General features: G+C 36.7%; 1 protein-coding gene across 3 annotated transcripts in view; it reads left to right on the forward strand.

The window, feature by feature from the left end:
• Positions 1-23,338, forward strand: part of LOC117328139 (glutamate receptor ionotropic, kainate 2-like) — a 100,787-nt gene that overhangs the window by 23,642 nt on the left and 53,807 nt on the right. Inside the window, exon 1 of one of the 3 annotated variants that reach the window (XM_033885530.1) lies at positions 8,028-8,214. The exons of 1 other annotated variant lie outside the window; for it this stretch is intronic. The gene's annotated coding sequence lies outside the window, so the exon portion shown is untranslated. Of the gene's footprint in view, positions 1-8,027; positions 8,215-22,508; positions 22,528-23,338 lie in introns of those variants that run through there. One more of the 3 variants, XM_033885531.1, reaches the window with a different exon arrangement.

Below are 23,338 nucleotides of genomic sequence, written 5' to 3' on the forward strand. Positions count from 1 at the left end.
TTATTTACATTTCCGGCTGATAATGTTTCTTTTTTGAGAAATAGTAAAGGAAAAAAACGCATAGTGTTTAGGATAGTAGATACTTATGTATAAAACCAATTCGAAATATGGAACAGGAAGTGAACAGTTCCCATTAAAAATACAAATAGTCTTCATCAGGAAAGGATAGTGACTACATTTGTTTGAAGTTCGTCTTTTTGTATTTTGTCTACAGCGTCTCTTGTGAATTGATGAAAACAGCTTTTTGCCGTATATTTCCCAGGAACAGACGAGATGGGGGGAAAAGGTTAAGAGTTGTTAATGCAGAGGTGATGTTATTGTTTTCTTTCCTATGTTTTGTATGTCTGGCTAATCGAGACCTTGTCCCATTTAATTAACATCAACTCCACAAACACATATCTATTTACTGACCACTTGTCTGAGAATATAACACAGTCAGTCATATTGATCTGCATGAGTTCTTTAGCCAATCCAATAATACCCAGCTATTTCTGCCTATTTGAAGGGGTCCCTTGCGTTTTATCAGACAACGATACCGGTCCCTGGGGTCATTTCAGACTGGAATAAAAAGACGAAATGGTGACGTTGATAATGGAAAAAGACCCGTGTAATGAGATGAAGTAGATGCCAGTTCTTCATGAGGTCTATAGTGTGGGAATAAAATCAACAAGACAACTTTATAGGATAATCTCCAAACCCTTTCTACAAACGATTTTTGGGACAACGTACCGCGCTTTTATACAAACACCTTTATTGAATAGTATAGCAGACTTTGCATAAAAATCATACCTTTTCCCAGTATTCCCGGTCGCCTAGGTGACAACCAAGTATATTACCACTCTGCCACCCGACCACCCGGTCGCCTAGGTGACAACCAAGTATATTACCACTCTGCCACCCGACCACCCGGTCGCCTAGGTGACAACCAAGTATATTACCACTATGCCACCCGACCACCCGGTCGCCTAGGTGACAACCAAGTATATTACCACTCTGCCACCCGACCACCCGGTCGCCTAGGTGAAAACCAAGTATATTACCACTCTGCCACCCGACCACCCGGTCGCCTAGGTGACAACCAAGTATATTACCACTCTGCCACCCGACCATCCTTTATTTCTACGGCGGCTCTCATTTTCTGAACGTAGCAACCAAGTATATTAGCTCAAAATAAGTGGGGAAATATATTTGATTTTAATAATGATGCATGGAAAAAGATATACTCTCTCCCATTTAGAATAACAAAAAATACAAAACTACAATGGCTACAGTTTAGAATAAATCATCACATATTAACCACTAATGCTTTTATTTACAAGATTGGCCTAACAAATAATCCTAACTGTACATTCTGTAATGGTGACAGGGAGACAATCACCCATATTTTATGGGAATGTAATGAAGTTCAACAATTTTTGTTCACTTTTGAATCACTTTTAGAGATCATTACTATTCCTTTTGCAATTAATAAACAAGCTATGATTTTTGGATTATTTGAACATAAAGGCATTTATAATAAAGTTGATAATGAAATTATTTTAATTTTTAAACAATACCTGTACCAAACCAGGTGCGCTCATAAATCATTAAATGTTATGGCATTGGTAAATTTGATAAAAGATTATTACAAAGTCCAAAAGTATATTGCTCAGGGAAAAGGTGAACAGTGCCTCAATGTTTTAAATAATGAATGGAAAAAATGGTTAAAACTTGTTGAACTTGCCTGATCAAAAACGTTAAATTTAATATTTTTTATATATAAACCAAAAGTCTGACCACCTCTCACCCTAATATCCCCCTATCTCCCTATCTTCTCTATCTTTTCCATCACCATCAACCCCCCCCCCCCCCCCCCCCCCCCCCTCTTTTCTGTCTCTTTCTTTACTATAGCTCTTTTATATGTGTTATATTTTTGTTCTGCTGTTTCTTTGTGCTTTGTCTGATTCTGTATGTCTTCATGTTGTATGCGAGTGTGAATGTAAGGTGGGTTGGATCTAACGTAAGTATTAGTGTTATCAGTTAAACTGTTCAAATGAGAGAATGAAGAAAATTTGTGAGCAAGTAATTATATAAATGTACTTGTGAAATGTAACCTGTTTGATGTTTATCATGCAAAATGTTTAAAAAATAAAAGAAATATAAAAAAAAAACCAAGTATATTACCACCTCTGCCACCCGACCACCCGGTCGCCTAGGTGACAATCAAGTATATTACCACTATGCCACCCGACCACCCGGTCGCCTAGGTGAAAACCAAGTATATTACCACTCTGCCACCCGACCACCCGGTCGCCTAGGTGACAACCAAGTATATTACCACTCTGCCACCCGACCATCCTTTATTTCTACGGCGGCTCTCATTTTCTGAACGTAGCATTATTTCGATTTCCACTGTATGTGTATGGGGAAAACGTCGCTAATAAAGACTTATTCGCCTAAACTAGTATATATGGTTTTGGTAACACGGCTGTATGCTCTAAGACCCGTGGTATAATAAATACTATTGTTAATAGTGTAAGGCGCGGCCATATATCTAGTTTATAGGGCGTGACACTATATGTTTGTCTAATTCTCCCTACTTGTTATCCACGCAACGGAATTGTTTATTGTCGTTTTATGTTTTGTGTTGTCATCGTTACCGACTATTGCTTCGCATATGGGATATAAATAAACGCATGACTATACCACTCACACATCCACATACGAGTATATCATCTAGACACACAGTAACTATGCCGAATACTGGAACAGGAAACAATTCTCCAGAGTGACAGGCGTTCAGCAAGTACGCTGTGGAATGGTCTACTCCAGATTTTATGGATATATATCACACTGGTATGATCGTTATTATTCAAACATTCGAGATTCGTTAATTCTATTTTTTCCGTAAGTGTTGGCAAGAAGGAAATCGTGAAAAGGGCATTGGTTTATTGCTGAATTGCCACTTTAGCAGACAGTTTCTATATTTATTATTTTCCGATCCGGCGCAAATGAAGTTTAACCGATTTACTTGTTAATGACGTAATTATATAAAACAATATAAATCATAAGTTTGTTCCACCACCACAGCCTGTTTATCGAGAAAGGAGAATTAACCTTGTCACGCTTGTGGTCAACCGTTTATAATTTTACACATCAGGATAGAATGTGCAGATTGTTCTGGCATATATATTTTCGATGATCTACGTCACAAATTCGATTACAAGCAATACATAATACCCTTTTGATGTTATGAGTGTATAGTTTGATGAATGGTGATAATAATTTTAAGAATTTGATTTGTATATTTAGTTTTGTGAATGACTCTTTCTAGTCTTGGGTGGCCCTAAATAACTCAAACTAGGCCATAATCAATTCTAAAACAAAATAAAATAAATTACCTTCTCAATATTTTGCTGCATAGTTACATCCATAAGGATGTCAGAACCCTAAAGTTACCTAGTTATTCCGAATGGTCAGTATGACAGTGTAGTTATCCAGAATGGTCAATATGACAGTGTAGTTATCCTGAATGGTCAGTATGACAGTGTAGTTATCCTGAATGGTCAGTACGACAGTGTAGTTATCCTGAATGGTCAGTATGACAGTGTAGTTATCCTGAATGGTCAATATGACAGTGTAGTTATCCTGAATGGTCAGTATACCTGTGTAGTTATCCTGAATGGTCAGTATGACAGTGTAGTTATCCTGAAATGTCTCTATAGCAGTGTAGCTACATTGAAAGGTATATAATGATATGGTAGAGTTACGTTAATCTAGAATGATACTGATGACAGCATTAGGGTTCACTAAGGATGCACGTCGTCACATCTCGAACAAATCTGTGATATATGTCTACATCAGTAATAAAAATGTTTCGTAATATTTGGAAATGAAGAGTTTGATTTATCACGTAGGAATAGACTTGTTATCTTTTCACTATTTATATGTGTTATGACGTCTTTATAAGATGTCCATTTATTGACTTATAGGTAATAGTTTTTCAGTGGTGTGGTTGTTCTACATAAATGCTCTGTTTTGTCAAATACGGATCACACATACCTCACTTTACTTTCAAATTTCTTTATGTAAAATATAAACACCTAGGTACACATACTAACTTAATAGGTCAAGCAAAATCTTGCTAAAAGACGGTGTTTTATTTTGATAGCTGGAAGAGGGTTAGCAGTCGTGACATAATTTGCTCCACTTTACGAGTACGTTAAGTAATATCACATCGCATTTATTTCTCAAAACATCCCAACTCTGTCAGCACTATCATTTATAGTAAATTAATCAATCGAGGTCTTTCGACAGCAGTTTGCTCTGAAGCTGAGTATGAAATTATCCAAATGTTAAAATATTTTGTTGAAATATCAACGCAGAGCGATATTCCAACTGAGAAATACTGTTGTCCAAACCTAGCCGAACTGACCTTTTAAAGAGAAGTTACTACATTATGGTTCTTTGATAGTGTTCACTTAATAAATACTGTTTGATGAAAAACTTGTTAATTTTATCATCGTTAACGTTCAATTCCTAATTACATCCCATCTTCACCAGTTTTCGAAGTTCATGTCCCGCTTTCGTATACTTGCTTTGTGAATATTCACTTGAAATATTGAAACGATTACCTATATAATCCTAATCAAGTTGATTACAAAGTCGGCAGCCATGGCCGCGGTAAAATAAAATGTTTCAAAGGTTGAAACATTTTCTCATCGCCAACGTCAGACAGGGCTTGTCATGATTTCCTACTTTCATGTTGATTTATCCAGCGCTGTAGTGTTATTAATGTAAACTGCGAGGTGGTAATGTCTAGATTGGACTCAGTGGTTCCTTGTACCTAAGCCATGCTACGAATATAAGGAATAGCGCATGGAATTCACTTTGAAAACAACTTCATGGAATAGTAGAAATGCTCACAGATATCGTTATCATTGCTCAATGACTCCATGTGATCCCAGCTCAATCTGCAATAACTCCAAAGCATCCCACCTTCAGACTTTGCCTATCAAAGTATGACGTTTATATAGCCTTCGTGCGATTAGTTTTTTGTTTGAGGCCAAAAACGTTTCATCGTTGGTATAATTACATGGACGAATATCAAGGTAAAAATTAAGCTGGCACTAGAATATGGGGTACGATGAGGATTTGCTGGTACGAATCATCAGCAAATATTTGATGTCATAATTGATAAAGTACCGAGTAGCTCGTGTGGCACGAGCCTTCACGACGATTGTTATCTTTGTTAACTTGATAACCAATCATCTCATTAACAATGGAATGCATTTTTAAACAACATCTTATATGTAAAAGTGTGCATGATCAATATATCTGTGTTATCGTTGCATTGCAAGCAGATAACTCAATTCATCAATTATACATCTTATATGATGTTCTGAGTTGTAAGCTTTCCATACTTTCTGCGATTTTGTTCTGTCGTATGATGTAATTGATCTTTATGTAATTAATACATGCCCTAGTTTCTATGAAGAACTATGTAAATTAAGCGCCGTTCCTTAAATCATCTGTTTTAAGAGAATACGGTATGGGTTGAGATATTCTCTCAGATTCTGGTCTTCCTCTGAAATGGGAAAATACGTTCCAGTTGTGTGTCGTTTGATGAAATTATGTTGTTTTTCTCCGCCAGAAGCATGGTACCACAGTGACTTTTTGATGAGATATTTATTCAACCTGTGTTATATAAAATAATTTTGCTCGACTTTTCACGGGTTCCTTATTCAAAGTAATTAACAACTTAACGACGATCATGGATTTGTATTCTGCAGACCGGTGATTGGTTAGATCATCTATTCTCCTTTTTGAAATATACATGTTTTTTTCTGCTTTCATGTTCGGATACATACACAATGTTTACACATCACTGTATCATAACATGAGTGTATTTATTTATGTCTATAAACATATATATATACAGATGTGTTCATACTATGTCTGGATATATGCACATGGCGTCGACACTTTGTTATCACAAAGCTGTAATACCTCAACAGGGCATTATTGAAACGTATTACCTGTTGGCATTTTTTATATTTACACAAAACGTATTAAGATTTAAACGATAGGTGTTAACACATAAACACTATACTCTTTTTGTACCTAAGGTAAGAATTTATCTTGGAACGGTTCATCAGGTTTTGATCCTACTTCTCATAGAGGTTTACAGATGGGCAATTTTTCAACGTTTTTTCCCCTCATAGTGATCCACATCTGTGTTGTCAGATAATCGCGCATAGGTTCCAAATATCACTCAATTTGTTTAATTTGGCATACGGATATAATCAGTCTAAGGTATTAATCCGGGAGATCCGTGGCCTATACCTCCTCAAAGGATTGTCGTAATGCTATGTTACATACATATGGCATTCCGAGGTACGAATACGTACTTAGACCAGAAACACTCTATTTCAGACATTACATACAAACGTATAAAATTAAAATAGACAACATAGATTATCTTGTTATTGTGAGTAAATATACCAGCTCCTAAATATTTTGGCATGAGAAAGTTCGTTGATAGCTAAAACTAATATAATATGTAGAGAGAGTATCAGAGGGATGGAGTGATGCATTTCAGGAAAATCTTTCGGTTACCACCTAAACAGCACAAAAAGCATGCTTAGAACTAACATACTATTACCATGATTTAACATCACACGATCAGGCCGGAATCAAAGATGTAAAATTAAGCCAATAGGTCAACAAAAACGTCAGTCTGGTACCTTTTCCCTATCACTATCCTTATCACTATAACATTACTTAGCTATCACATTAGTCCTTGAAATGACCGTTAACAACCATGTATAACGCGTGTTACACCTATGACATTACCGATATACCACTCTCCGTTTACAGTATTTCCGACTACACTGGCCAATGTCACATCCCGTTAATCCATTAAGAGCCATACAATTGCATTATTCTATCATTATATTAGATATTATGTCATGCTGTGTTAGTCTTCCTCAAATCCAATCAGTGACCACTATCCTTCAGTTAATGTGGTGTCTTGTGACGTGCAATGCCAAGACAACCAGACTAACAACTACAAACACGACGACAGTGGCTTAGTTTATCCGTAAAATATCAACATTCGATTGTTTACAGCTCTTTAGATAATACTGTTGAATGAGATATTTAAGAGAAATACCATGCTATCGATATGTATGATGTATGGTATTATATTTCATACATGTCAATATATAAAGCGACAGACAGCTATACAGACGACCCACTTATATGTTCGTAAACGAAAAAAAAAAAAAAAACCATTATGTAATTAATGATATATGACAGGTGTTCGTATATATGTTAAGTAAATAATACAGGACATTAACAGTAGGTATATGATGACATCAATTATGTGGTTTTGGCCGCAAGAGGTGCACAATGACGTCAGTTCAATGTCGTGATATTGACATCAACAGTAGAGTAATTCCGTCAGGTCCCACATCGTTAAATTAATATCCTTGTCGTTATATTAACGTCAACAGTAGAGTAATGTCAGTAAACATACACGACTGAAAATGACGAGTAAAAACAAAATACAGTAGAATGTTGTAGTAGCATTAAGGAGTAATGTATAATTCAACAGACATTAATCTTTCTTTCCTGTTTATTGTCCATAAGAAATACATATTTAATATATATCGGTATATACACAGTGAAACATCGCTGTATACAGTATGTACACGATGTCGATCATAACAGATATGCAAACAAAAAGTTAAACTCGGTAAATTGTAGCATTTATGTATATTTTCCGTTTAATGTGTTGAATCGAACATGTAACAGATGTATAACCATTGTCGCCTGCTAAATGTCGAACTGATGATACACCGACAGAGCGTGACGTGCTCGAGCTCATCTTTGTCACCCGAGTGAACCACGAGCGGAATCCACACAGCACGACACAAGGCCTTGCCACCTTTTTGGTGTGAGTATGTCGTATATAGGTACTGAGCACGAGCCATAGTCTTACATTCAGCAATAGAGGCCAGGCGCCGAACGTCTCTTTACTTGGCCGTTATAATTGATTTTTCGGAGGTGGATGTACATTCAGTGAGCAGCATACGTTGTATATATTAGCATGATGGCGATTGAAGGTACAACTGACGTATGTACATCCAATGATGTGCTTTACTAATCAATCGTGTCCAAATGTGACGGTCGTTATCTGCCGTTCTCCTAGGAACGTCACCTCCACTGAAGGTAAGCCAAGGTCGCCTTGTCTCTCTGACCGGTGACACAGTCTGTGAGGGTGTCGATTGGGTCTCCGTACTCGATCTACGAGAAGTTTAGCTATCGCAATTAGACTTAATCTATATATCTCAACTGAAAATTTGTGTAAGATGTTATTAGTAATTAGACACTCATGATACTAGCATAGTGTTATATGAAGCTGTTATATACTGACTTATACGTAGAGTTCCAAACGAGAAGAATGTTGACGTCGTATTGCCTTTGTTAACTTGGTATCTTTTCTTATTATTTTGTTATATCTCAATAACAACTTTAAAACTGGAAATGGAAAAATCCACGGGAAATCACGCCGGAAGAACTGTTACACTTGAATCCCGGTAATAAACGTCGACATCTAATATTGGCGTGTTAAAGTCTGCCAACTCGCTTTCAGAGATGTCAATTGTCATGCCATCATTTGATATTTAGTGTCTAGCTGTCTAAATATCTATTGTAATCACACTCCAGCTTTGTTCATCCAATCGCCACCTATCTGTCTATCTCATTATTCAATCTTGATTTCAGTCGTCAATAATCAAACTGTCTAACTTTTCAGTGCTGTCATCCATAATAGTAGACCCACTTTCTATTTACTACTTATCTGGTTGTTTAACTAACTAGTCTGGATAATCCCGTCACCACAATTCCAGAAATCTGTTTATCGTGCCTAGTTAGCCACCACTAAATCTGATTGTCCAATTATACCAGCCATCACCAGCTTGGTTTATCTGCCATCAATTACCTCTAATCTGGATGTTCTTATAGTCGCCTACCAATATCCGGGGTGCCTCACTATTGAGCAAGGAGTCCTATTTCTAGACCCCAGCAATATTCCAAGTGTACAATAATCAGCTTGGCATCCCAGACCCTGCAGGTAGGGCGTACGAATTATGCATGCTGCCCCTATTACATGATCGTAAAAGGTGACTAAATTTTAAGATGTTATAGCTTCTTTTTAAACAACGTTTTCTTCTTCCTAATATATCCCTTGACACTGTCTCACGTTTGGCCTTTAACGGAGGTATAGTAAAGCATTCGTCCCTATAAGGAAGGCTTTGGGTTCTGTCTTCTTTTACGTACGCTCTGGATTCTTTCTCTGTGCGGAAGGCTTTGGGTTCTGTCCCCTACTATACCAGATATACCACAGTCTCTGAAAATGGTAGTTGCTACCCCTGCTTAAAGGACTCACACAACTAAATAATTTACTATATGTTATTACTAGTGACCCCATCCCTTTATTCGCTCGTTTGAAGTTCAAATGATGTGAAATTTATATCAAATTAAAGTTTGAAGTTTTTTCTATCGGATAAATGTTGTTATTGTATAGGTTTAATGGCATATTAGAGCACACGGGTACTCGAAAGACAGTAACCCTGACATTAACAGTACACTGGGGAACCCCCACCTGGGGAATTCCCGCCTTTTTACACCTCGAATCCTACGCCATTCTATTTTCAGTAGGAGTGTATATTTTTGATTTTCCAAACCTCAAGACCCTACACTTTATTCTCGTATATAGAAAGTACCCATTTCATATGTTATTTACTCAGGAAAACAGCTATAAACCTAAGAAACACATTTTCCTCAGGGACTTGGTTCGGGTGAAACACCAGCTGATTGGCTGATTTAGTTGTGTGAGTCCTTAACGCTTAGCATTTTTGGAGTGGGGCGAATGGTTCTGACTGGGTGAGGTGTCCTGCAGGATGTCTTTCGCAGTGTGCTTCATTGAAATAGCACTTTAAAATCGATATCAGTTTTGCACTTTCACAAGGAGACGAACACTAAAACACACACACACACTACACCCTATACACCTGTATATCTTATGGGGATGTCGTCCTTAAATGGCCAAAGCTTTTGACAGGAAGTAAAACAATACAACTCAAACCATTAGCAGACAACACAGAGCCGGTTGACCAAGTCCGTATTTTACGTGAAGTATTACCCATTTTCTACACAAACTCGGTATTTAACATGTGACTGAGTCTCATAGGTCACGTGATAGTTTAATTGAACTGCCATTTTGATACAAGTTTTAGTCGGCTAGTTTAACCATACCATAACCATACCATGACGTCGCGAAAGGTAACGCGTTCCAATATTGATCCGTGAGTCATAAGCGACCTTGATATTTTCTTAAAATTCGCATCACTGTTTCTCTTCTTTTGATTTAACAGTCTGTGTCAATGTTCGGCACAACTGTCGTAGTTCATAGTTATATTTGTTTTAATTGAAATATTGCTATGGAGATAATAGCACAATTGTCCTTCAATTTGAAATGTTCAAGGTTGCTCGTTATCATTCTGATTGAGTTGGATGATTTGTTCTGGATTTTAGAAACATTTCTTTTACACATTAATGTTGCTTGACAATGACACAATGGAAACACATGTCCTAAATTAATACTATGTGCAGTATAATTGGTTTTATAATTACATATACCTCTGTTAAAACAGAAATCATTGTTGCATGTATCGCGGTCTGTCAAGCAATGGTGTATGGATACACCAAAAAAGTAAAGTCTATATTTTTGAGTTTCGTTTTAGCAGGACATTGTGTAATCACAATACCCCCAAAAAGGCTGGGCGTTAACAGGGGGAGCAACCATTATTTTCACGGATTTTGGTATGTCACGACTAAAACCCAAAGCCTTCCTCAGCGACGAACGTTCGCTAAAGACTAAAAGTGAAGCATTTTCAGGGGAGCCAATTAGGGAAAAGAAATTTATTTTAAAAAATAATAGAAAAGACAGGATCCTAAATTAAGTCGCCTTTTACGATCGTGTAATAGGGGCACCACAAGTCTTACGCCCTATCTGCAGGGCAGGCGATTAGGGCAACATATCAAGTCAGTGCCTCCAATGCCTCCTAAGCAGACAGCCTTTTTGCAGGGGCTTCGCTTTAAGTTGCTTCCTTCAATCAACTTGCAGTGGGACACATTATTTCTTATTATTGAGTTCTCCATTGCTCTATAAAGAGGAGACACCATGCCGATCTTGCAGGAGAACCTCACAATTATTCGCTTCTCGCGTCATGCAGCGATACAGCGGGCATATCCTTTCCTTGCTCCTGTACGATTTTGTATTTTCTTTTTTTTTGTCATTGGAATCTTAGCCACGTCCTTTTGCCATAGAGTATTCTAGATTCCAGTGTTTTTGTGTCGACTTCGACCGTCATGACGTGCTTATATTTCTCACTGCTAAAGTATTTGTACACTGCATCTGTTCAAGCTTAGTCTATGTTATTACACGTTGCTAATACTGTGGCCACCTCATCTAGCCATTAGTGTCTCTATCCCTAATTTTCGCAGATTTATCGGGCAAACAAAAACCTGGAAGCTATTTTAAAAGCACAAGACGAGAGATCACTCGACCATACAGAGTAGAATACTAATGTAAACAAATAGAATAAAAATGGTAGCAATTCGCGGTTTCGTTAAGGTAATTACCATCCGTGATTTCTCTACTCGGGCCATCTCGGACAAAGTGAGTATTGCCAGGGGTCTTTTTTCACACATACACAGCCTATCGTCCTATCGGTGTATTGTTAACTGCTGTGGATTGCGGAGCATTTCCATAACCATCCGCAGCCTGATTGTTTTCGTGATATACGGTACGGTGTGTGCTAATCAGTAGCTAAGTGTAATGATAAAACCGATACTGGACTGGATAATTCAATATAGGAACCCCGTAATTCTGTTGAACCGTATAATGAAGCCATAAGAGAACCAATGTTATAGCCACAGCACTCTGTATCGGAAGTCTGTTTACAAATGTCTGATCCCTGGTCATATAATACCTGTTGGTTTAAAATAAAGAAAGGAATCAGAAGCAGTGCTGTACATTAAGTATTCTTTGTTGGATCATTCAGATACATCGATAGGCTTTTCACTGGAATGACACGTGTCTTGATTGCAATCTCTGGATTACTCGAGTGTTTAGAACGACGAGCATCCTCTTTGTACATCACGGCACATGCTAATACCTAGCGTGGCAGGATAGGCGGTTAACAACAGAATGTGCAGTGAATGGAACCAGTCATTAGGAATTTAATACCAGTACCGATTCATTAAATTTTCAGCAATAGTTGAGTAGCGCAACACTTGATACCGGAACATGGTCCTCCAAGACATGGCCTTGTTGACTGTCGATGTTAGCTCAATTCCTCCTACATTAGCGGTAAAACAGCAAGGGTCCACGGGGATTTGGTATGGCAAAATGGTTCCCCATTACCTATGCAAATGTCCAAGATGGGTTTCCGACTTTGACACTATCCAAGAAAAACTCGGGTTTTTGTTCTTCGTTTATCTTTCCTACATAGAGCTCTAAACATGTAACTGAAATACGTGTTGATTTGGTCACTGATATCTCGTGTTATCGCTGTAAGATTATATTGTCATTTTGTGCTGGCGTGATATCTATATTCGCTATGGTGACTTTGGTCATCGCATCAATGCCATCATTGTCAATTTTGCCATTATGTACTCCTCTCGGACGGAGACAGAATTGAACCAATTCTGAGAACACGAGGTTTAAGATCTGATATTTCCATATATAAACTCGTGCGTAGTGCTGATTGGTTGTCACAAATATCTGCTTCTAGTAGGCCAAAAGCAAAGTGGTGAGTTACCGCATACGCCCCGCTGCTGCATGGAAAATCTTCTATTTCAAGCCAGAGGTCGTTTAAATTGGAAACACGGGTATCAAATTAGCCAGTAACTATTTTTTTGCAACTTTGTTGAACTAAAGTTATGATTATTGATTAAAATCTTGCTCGTTATCGGCGACACCTTACATCTCGCAATCCTGTTTATCAAATATCCTCAGACCCCCGGGCGAGGTTGGCGATAACTGAATGGCAAACATCGGCTCTGTGGGTGATTATTCACCTGCTCCATCAAGTGACAGAATGTTGTTTTAAATCAAGCCTGTTTTAGCCACCAAAGATATGTCAGGAGATTAAACATGCCATCCCTATGGCCTGAAAGTCTGCTGAACCCTTCCTTTATACCGGAAGACATTATTCAAGACTACTGGTACGTGTAGCTCAGACATAACTCACTTAATCATCCACAGCAGTCTGGATATGTAGTATAACATTTAAAACGTTATGGATGACGCATCATACCACAAGCTGTAGGGACAATAGTTTTATGGTGTTGTTATTGAGGGACACATAACATTCTGATATGGACACTTATCATTTGTTAAGTGTGTAATATACTGTTAGCAGTATTAGAGTGAAGTTTTATATTTGTTTATCTTATGTGCTGCAGAGATGGAAGTTCTATATTTATTTATGTTATATGTCTGCAGATATCGAAGTTTTACATTTGTTATGTTCTTGCAGAGATGGATGTTTTTTCATGCATATTATCTGGATCAAATAGTACGTAATTCACCACAGAGACAATGTGTCGATTATTATAGATGATATTCTGTATGTTCGTCACGCGAGACACATGGGCAACATTTGTTTCCATTGATGATCGATGGGACACTAATTAAATAACAGACGCTTCTTTAGTGCGATCGCACTGAAATACACTGTACCTTGTCACATCTGGACACACGCCCTAGCGTGACACCCATTCTGTGACATTATACTGACAACGGATGAATCGGTCGTTGCCGTCAACCAAAGGCAGTTGTTAAGAAAAATACGGAAAGGAAAACAATCAATTTGGCCAATATATTTCAACAGGTGTAATATACGTGTTTTGTCCTTGGAATTTTCGCTTGGAAATGTTGATCACTCACTTCTTTTTTCTTTTAGTCTCTTTCTAACGTTTTGAAAAGAACGTGTTAATCTCTTTCATGAAAACATATCAGTGTACTTTCTAAAGTACAATAGTATGTGGGTTCAGCCCTGTCGTCGTATCAGGCCCCGGGCTCTGCTTTTGACCTTACCTTCCTTCATAAAGGGTACATATAGTTCAGAGTCTCGAAAAATACAGCAAACCGGCGACACGTTAGGTTTTTCTCGAAAAAAATACCACAATAATATACTGTGGGAAGTTTTAGTGCTTTGCGTTTTTAGTGTTCTTCGTTTACTTTATACAATTAATACAGTTTGTTTTAAATCGATAAATACTGTTATGTCTACCAATGCTGATGCAGGTTCTCTAACACGTCAGTTTTGATTTATTATCTTTGTAATTATCAAATTGAATAAATACTACCCTTTGTTCATTTTACACTTGAACAAAATTAACTAACGAGAGTCACGTGGGCCAATCTAACACGATCTGTACATGTTATGATAGTGCCGAGGGATCGACATCGTTAACGTTATTTTACAGATCACAAGTCTGTCCAATCAGACTAAGGTTTAATCAACTGATTGATCCATACTAGCGTTTTACCAACACCTCTATGGTCTGATGAATGCCCTTTGTGCTGACGAATAGTGGCAGTTGTGATAGAAACAGGATGATTACATGTAACACACATAATAGACTTTTTTCGTGACCTCACTGTCATATTAACAGGTACTATATGAAATCTGTCATTAGGGGCATTATCATAATACACCACACGTTCACGTAAGATGCACGATTTTCAGAACTTTTGAAAATGAAAAAAAGAATAGAAAAATTGGAATAAACTAAGTCTACTTCTATGTGTCTTACTTGTGACATTCATATTAACATATACATGATGTTTTGGACTGTTAATTAGAGGTGGAACATCAGTACATGCTCTGTATTTATCCCTTTTCGAGGATTCCATACAACGTTATCGTTCCATCGCCTCTATTTTCACACCTCTGGGTTGTGTTAAATCACCGGATTACCAATATATCATGAACGTAATCCCCGCGAGATCAGATACCATTTATAACGCTCAATGAAGTACCTGTATCTATTCCATGCCATTTGTTCACGTGTCAGAAAACTGTTTTTTAGTTCTCCATGAACACATCTTGTTACCATGTGTTGCTTGCATAGCCTAAAGGCTACATATATACCAGTAATATACAAACCAACTACTAAGGCTACATATATACCAGTAATATACAAACCAACTACTAAGGCTACATATATACCAGTAATATACAAACCAACTACTAAGGCTACATATATACCAGTAATATACAAACCAACTACTAAGGCTACATATATACCAGTAATATACAAACCAACTACTAAGGCTACATATATACCAGTAATATACAAACCAACTACTAAGGCTACATATATACCAGTAATATACAAACCAACTACTAAGGCTACATATATACCAGTAATATACAAACCAACTACTAAGGCTACATATATACCAGTAATATACAAACCAACTACTAAGGCTACATATATACGAGTAATATACAAACCAACTACTAAGGCTACATATATACGAGTAATATACAAACCAACTACTAAGGCTACATATATACGAGTAATATACAAACCAACTACTAAGGCTACATATATACCAGTAATATACAAACCAACTACTAAGGCTACATATATACCAGTAATATACAAACCAACTACTAAGGCTACATATATACCAGTAATATACAAACCAACTACTAAGGCTACATATATACGAGTAATATACAAACCAACTACTAAGGCTACATATATACCAGTAATATACAAACCAACTACTAAGGCTACATATATACCAGTAATATACAAACCAACTACTAAGGCTACATATATACCAGTAATATACAAACCAACTACTAAGGCTACATATATACCAGTAATATACAAACCAACTACTAAGGCTACATATATACGAGTAATATACAAACCAACTACAAAGGCTACATATATACCAGTAATATACAAACCAACTACTAAGGCTACATATATACCAGTAATATACAAACCAACTACTAAGGCTACATATATACCAGTAATATACAAACCAACTACTAAGGCTACATATATACGAGTAATATACAAACCAACTACTAAGGCTACATATATACGAGTAATATACAAACCAACTACTAAGGCTACATATATACCAGTAATATACAAACCAACTACTAAGGCTACATATATACCAGTAATATACAAACCAACTACTAAGGCTACATATATACCAGTAATATACAAACCAACTACTAAGGCTACATATATACCAGTAATATACAAACCAACTACTAAGGCTACATATATACCAGTAATATACAAACCAACTACTAAGGCTACATATATACCAGTAATATACAAACCAACTACTAAGGCTACATATATACCAGTAATATACAAACCAACTACTAAGGCTACATATATACCAGTAATATACAAACCAACTACTAAGGCTACATATATACCAGTAATATACAAACCAACTACTAAGGCTACATATATACCAGTAATATACAAACCAACTACTAAGGCTACATATATACCAGTAATATACAAACCAACTACTAAGGCTACATATATACGAGTAATATACAAACCAACTACTAAGGCTACATATATACCAGTAATATACAAACCAACTACTAAGGCTACATATATACCAGTAATATACAAACCAACTACTAAGGCTACATATATACCAGTAATATACAAACCAACTACTAAGGCTACATATATACCAGTAATATACAAACCAACTACTAAGGCTACATATATACCAGTAATATACAAACCAACTACTAAGGCTACATATATACCAGTAATATACAAACCAACTACTAAGGCTACATATATACCAGTAATATACAAACCAACTACTAAGGCTACATATATACCAGTAATATACAAACCAACTACTAAGGCTACATATATACCAGTAATATACAAACCAACTACTAAGGCTACATATATACCAGTAATATACAAACCAACTACTAAGGCTACATATATACCAGTAATATACAAACCAACTACTAAGGCTACATATATACCAGTAATATACAAACCAACTACTAAGGCTACATATATACCAGTAATATACAAACCAACTACTATGGAGAGCTTTACAAAGCTAATACGTTTATCTCAATCATGACTGCAAAGCATCTGTTCATCTAGGTACGGAGTCGGGAATAAAGCACCCCTGATTTTGGTGTTCTTACACACAAAATCAATGTTTTTCAATTGCGTCTACAGTCGCATACACTTGGTAGCACTGTGAACCTTGAACTATTTAGTAGCCATAGTATAGGTTTACGGTGTCTCAGTACCTACGAGGGACCAGTATGACCCAACAATTGTGATTTAATTGAATCGGCGCCTTAGTACCCGGAGTTACATTCAATGAATTCCGCTGCCCTATATGATTGAGTTAGCACCATGTCATATCAGCGGCGGTCGCATATATACATACATTGTGTCATATGTACATGTGTATTCAGGCACGTATTGGCCATGTTAGCACATGAGGTCGTGTTTGCACATCATTTTCTTTAGTATGTGTATTAAAGAAAAAAGTTAGCATTCGACATTTGTTCTGAATTCTTTGTCTCTTTAAACTAACCAGTACGTTTGAAGCTTTACCTGTGTACATTGTCTTATCCGGATATTGTCTTTTCTGGTTTAAGTAAAATCTAAATTCATCGGAATGATAATCATGTTTCTGTGAAAAAAAAATCTATTTTTTTTTCTGGTGGAAAATTACAAACTATGGACGGTCCATCACCAAAGACTGGACCAGATGGTAAACCGAGACGGATATGAACTCCAATGTGAAACTCGGATTATTCAAAGACGACCAAATGGCACCTACGGTGCTTACGGGATTTACCTGCTTATGCTTACACATCTAAAACCCTCCTGTTACGCCCTATGTTTTACAAAGTCTACGTAAATTGCATACATTATCCTCTTTTACCATGTATCATTGCTAATGTTCATATCCTCTGCACTGTACTGTTTATGAAAATAAACAATTGTCATTGTCTAAAATGTTATTATGAAATAAAACGTGTTTGGTATTGAATGTAAATGGCATTCTTGAATAGAACGAGATTATTTCTTAAACTTCATTTTTCCACGCTTTTGAATTAAAGAGTTCGACTAAAAGCTTTTTTATGTAAACGTACTGACATGCTGCATTGTCAGTTATAATTACATACACTTCTAGCGTTGTATAATTATATACTTAAAGTAGGACTGCTGTGTCTCGGTTATTTTACGTCAATATACAGTATAATGTATTTAATATGGCGCCAGTTACACGTGAGAGCGGTAATAGTGTGTATCTCTTTCGTACACTTCGTCTGTGCTACAATTTTATCGGCAAAGTAAACTTTGTTTAAACTTTGCAACAGGTGCATAACTTTGATTGGCCAAATTTATAAACAAAAATACTCCTGTGAAATCGAAGATGGTTAATGTAATACATTGGCTATCAATGTTCCGTCTCAAAAGTAATGTCTAATCTTATGTTGTATTACTGACTGAGTCAAGTTACAGTGCCCTACTCAGCAATACTACTATGGATACATTTGATTTAGCCTGTACAACTGTTGGTTCAATTCAATGTTGTAAATTTAGGTTGTCAATCTTTACTGTTACATACACAGCAACACATCTGTTGTAGCATGCTATAGCAATAAAGTAGGAATTACAAATCACCAAATTTTACTTTCTTTAATTCAAGTAAAGGGGGTTGCGATAATGATGTCACGGAATGTCTTTAATTTAGGAATAAACTATACCTGTGTTCATACTGGATATAGTACACGTTCTTTTTTATAAAGAATATATTAATTATATAAATATCTTTAATTAATCTTTTAGAATTGAACACGAACTGTGGCATACACACGTGAAACCTTTTAAACTTTTTTATGCATTATCGAGAAAGAAATTCTTGCTTTTCTCAGTCATGTTTGTTTATTTACCTCCTTGAACGGAGTGCGTTCTCATCGCCAATCCGCGTCTTATGAGTGTTTGCTCTGGAGACTGTGTCAATGTTTGCAGTGATTAAAAGGGCTTTTAGTGGTGCTTACAGGCGGAATCCTCACAAATCGGAATAAATGGTGTTTAAATAATACTTAAAAGAAATTTGTAACAATAACAATGAAAATCCGTGTGTGAGAGATGTATGTATTATGAAAACTTTGGAGTCAAGAGTTATTAACACAGCTATTCAAAAAGCTTGGGGCAGTGTGTATTTGTCGTCGTTAGGGTGGTATAAAGAAACCCACGTAAAAACGTTCCACCTGTTAAATTATTTTCTCGGGAGAACTTCTAGGTACAATTCAATACTGAGCACATATAGTTCAGGAAGGTACATAGGTATTTCAGTTTATTTTGTTTACTTACTTGGGGGTTTTATTTTGTATACGTAATTGAAATAAAATACACAGCACACGTTATTGTCCTAGCACACTAGCTCTTTATCTGAACTGGGATTTATTTGTACATCACAGTACTTTTGTAAGTATGTAACTGGGATTTATCTGTACATCACAGTACTTTTGTAAGTATGTAACTGGATTGTTGTCTATCCTAGGTATTTGAAATTTTGACCGAACTTGCTGTGAACATTTCTAGCGTCCTCGCTATGGGTAAAGTTCGTGTTAGGGTATAGACTTTGTTTCCTCTGATGACATAGATCCAGATAATTTAGTACTACATTGTATGTTATATCCTAACATCTCGCTGTAAATATACTAATCTGACCAATTAGTGAATCTAACATCAGTGTTCAGCTCTTCACATCACGAAACTCTCTTCATGTTTAACTGATAAAGAAGTACGCTATACACATGTACCTATTCCGATATGTACATTTGTACTAGTTAAATGTTGATCAAGTGATTCAATTTCTATGATAAATTGTAATTTAAAATGCAAAATATGACGGTGCATTGAGTTTTATCTCTGAACGGCTCACCACATGGAGGATACAGATATATATTTCATTGTTAGCTGTTACTTACGGGTTCTTTATGTGTTTTGACAGAGACTTGTATATCAGGTATATACGTCTCTGGTTTTGATATGGACATACTATAGATATATGTATACATGTACTACTTTTTCAAGTACGCCCCTGGTTTTGATGACGCAGCCCCAATTATTCAGTTAGGAATGATCACACCTTCTAGCATCAAGGATGGCAAGCCGTCATGCAGTTTTACATACAGGTTACATGTATAATCCATAGGATAATAATATATCGGGGAGTTATGTATGACGGTGCGAGCAGGATGGTAGCCGTCCAACAGCGGAGCGCTAACACTAACCGTCTTTATTATTCCACACAAAACCATGAATGGCCTTGGAAAAGTCGTAACTGCACTAGCTTTTTGAAATGCATTATATTTAAGATATGTGTGCCGTCTCAATGCTGTAGAGATTTGAAACAAATTGGGCTGCAATACCCACAAGCGACAAAATTAGTGTTTGGACTGGAACTGATATCTGTATTGTGACATTTTATACGGCTCGCTAGCTTTACTCTCGCGATTTATTGCACCAATGATTTTATCCTCTGTCATATAACCACGTGCTTGCATGTTATACTCAACGTTAAAGGAACTAGTCTGAGAATGCATATCTTCTCTCCATAAAACTCGTAAACCGCCAAGACAGTCACTGAGCATTGGAATGATAAACTTTTAATATGTCTAATCTCGAGTCGATCTTTAATGGAAAGGAAGTATGATTTGGCGACGTTGTCGGCCGGGTCTTGTAATGTAGTCTATATAGTCACATGGAATTTACTGTCGTTAATAGATAGTAATCGTGGAATAGCCCGCAACGCCTCGACATCTTCTGTTTTATTAAGGAATATCGCCTTACTAATGCTGTCCATAAACGTTGTGGACACATGCTATTAAGCCTATGTAACAAGAGTTGTCTTCTCCGTTTTCAATTTCCTTTCACTCCTGACGTGAGAATATGATATCATTACTGTCACTACACATACATACAGATGCAAATTTTGTGAAAACATATGTTCAACCAAAATCTCAGATTGTATCCTATCTGACCTCACGCTATCTACACTGCGTTAATGTTAGCAATAGATGGTGTCAAGTCCTGTCAATGGTTAGTTTAATGATATATAAAATGATATCCACGTTTCTAGGAGATTATTAAAGTACGAAAAAGAACAAAATAAAACCTATACATTTATATTTTTATAATTGATTGTAAAATTTGATTTATGTCCCCATGGTGTATGTGTCGCCTTTCAGCTCCTGTGTTACGACTTATGGAATGCCAAGAGGAAGATTATCATGTCAGCCTGAAACATCATCACAACGTATAGCTATCAAACTCGCCTTGACGAGCTCGTAAAACGTCAAAGCCAGTACCCAACATTTCCCGACTACGTATCAGCTGGATTAAACACGGTACTACGTCATTGGTACGGTTGGATAATCACAGCCTAAATACGTCAGAAGCGATTTAATATTATATAACAAATGGAAATAACAAAACGTCGTCCACTGATCCACCGAAATACAGTTATAATGGAGTTTGTTAATCTTACAAACACATATAGTTTTGTGCTAACGTTGTTTGAAACTGTCCCATGGGTTGGCAGTCAAACACGATATTGTATGCATTCAGCTATTATTGGTATTTCAAAAATACATACATGTACGTCGGATGATCTTCACACCCACGGTTCTTCAACTCCTAAAACGAACTAAGTAGTATTGTACTCGAAAAACTATACACCAGCAACTCCGTAATGTGTAGACAGATCAAACACGTGATCAGGCAGTAAGCAATCCTTTAAAGTGAACATAAAACAAATGGTTTGAGATCAATTAATTCAGAAATGGTTTAGTGACTATCTCCCAAGGGCAGAAGTACTCATTATACATAGAGTCTCACTTCTTAAGATTAACCTGTGACGCAAGAAATATTTTGTGTAAGTTTTGAAATTTCCAGTTGAAAATGGAAGACGCACTGGAGTCAATGGTGAGGAAAGACTTTTTCCATTGTGTAGTAGTATTACAATATACAAGGTTATGGAGACCTAATGGTGGCTAGTAAGGAGACATGGTCACCTGACCACAATGCTTACCATAACGGTAGATTTTTAGCAAATCAAAACGCATAGATCTCTTAAACGTGCTATCGACACAGTATTGGGAATGTTAATTAGCCTCTGATCTATCTGTTAATTCGCTACTTCATTTCCTACTACGGTATTGTCCTTTACAGTAATGGAATATCCAGCAACTACGCATGCTTTGTCCACTTAATATAATCGTTTTTGACTTAAAGTGATTGGTTTGCTTTGGGTTGTGGTTTTTCGTCACTTTCACGGTAGTGGCTGCGTTCAGTCGACGTGAGGGGCTGGTGGACGAGTTCCTCCATTGTTTGTATTCCCCTCAGGTGAGTCTTGTCTTATCCATCCGGTACGTCCACGGGACCGGACAGCTCCCTGGGACGGATATGGACGCGGCTAGGTGGTCCTTCTCGGTGGTATGTCGAACTCCACTGCATATGAATGACTGGTTTAGTCTGGTTGTCATTCGAAACTCTCGGACACTAACTATTCAATAAGCACCAACCATGAGGTTGCCGAGGGAAAGTAGATTCTGACAAACTTTTGAGCTATAGTTGGTTGTTGGTTGAAAAGGTCAATTTGAACATGAACCCTAACCGGCCACCATCAGATCTTCATAACATAATGTAAAGTGATGATCGGTATTTTAATCAGATTAGTAGTATTAGTGTAATGTGACAATTATCCTGTAATTACTTTAAGAAAATCGTTTATACCTAGTTATTATTAATGAATTATTATCAATCAAATTCCGTTTAAAAAGTAGGGGATGTTTACAATTGGCAATGCACGACTTTAAAAAAACAAAATTAAAAACTCGGCAACGACACTAAAACCAGCCCACACTTATACAACCGGAAGGTGGAAATCTGCCGACGATCTCAAATAGGACTTTGTAATAGTTGAAAATAAGATATGGGCATTCGATTCTACATGGAGATGCATATGATAAAAAACATGTTTCCATTAGAACAGTGTTTTATGTTCGTTTACTTTAAATGTATAGGATCTGAGATAAATCTGTACAAAACACACCCGTTATTATTGATATTACTATAAAATGTGTAACACAAAAAGCATGGAAGTTATTTAACCTTGAATGTTTCGCGAAAAAACGTAAATTTCATCTGTTAAAAT

Source organism: Pecten maximus, chromosome 5 (genome assembly GCF_902652985.1).
Source record: "Pecten maximus chromosome 5, xPecMax1.1, whole genome shotgun sequence".
Lineage (NCBI taxonomy): Eukaryota > Metazoa > Mollusca > Bivalvia > Pectinida > Pectinidae > Pecten > Pecten maximus.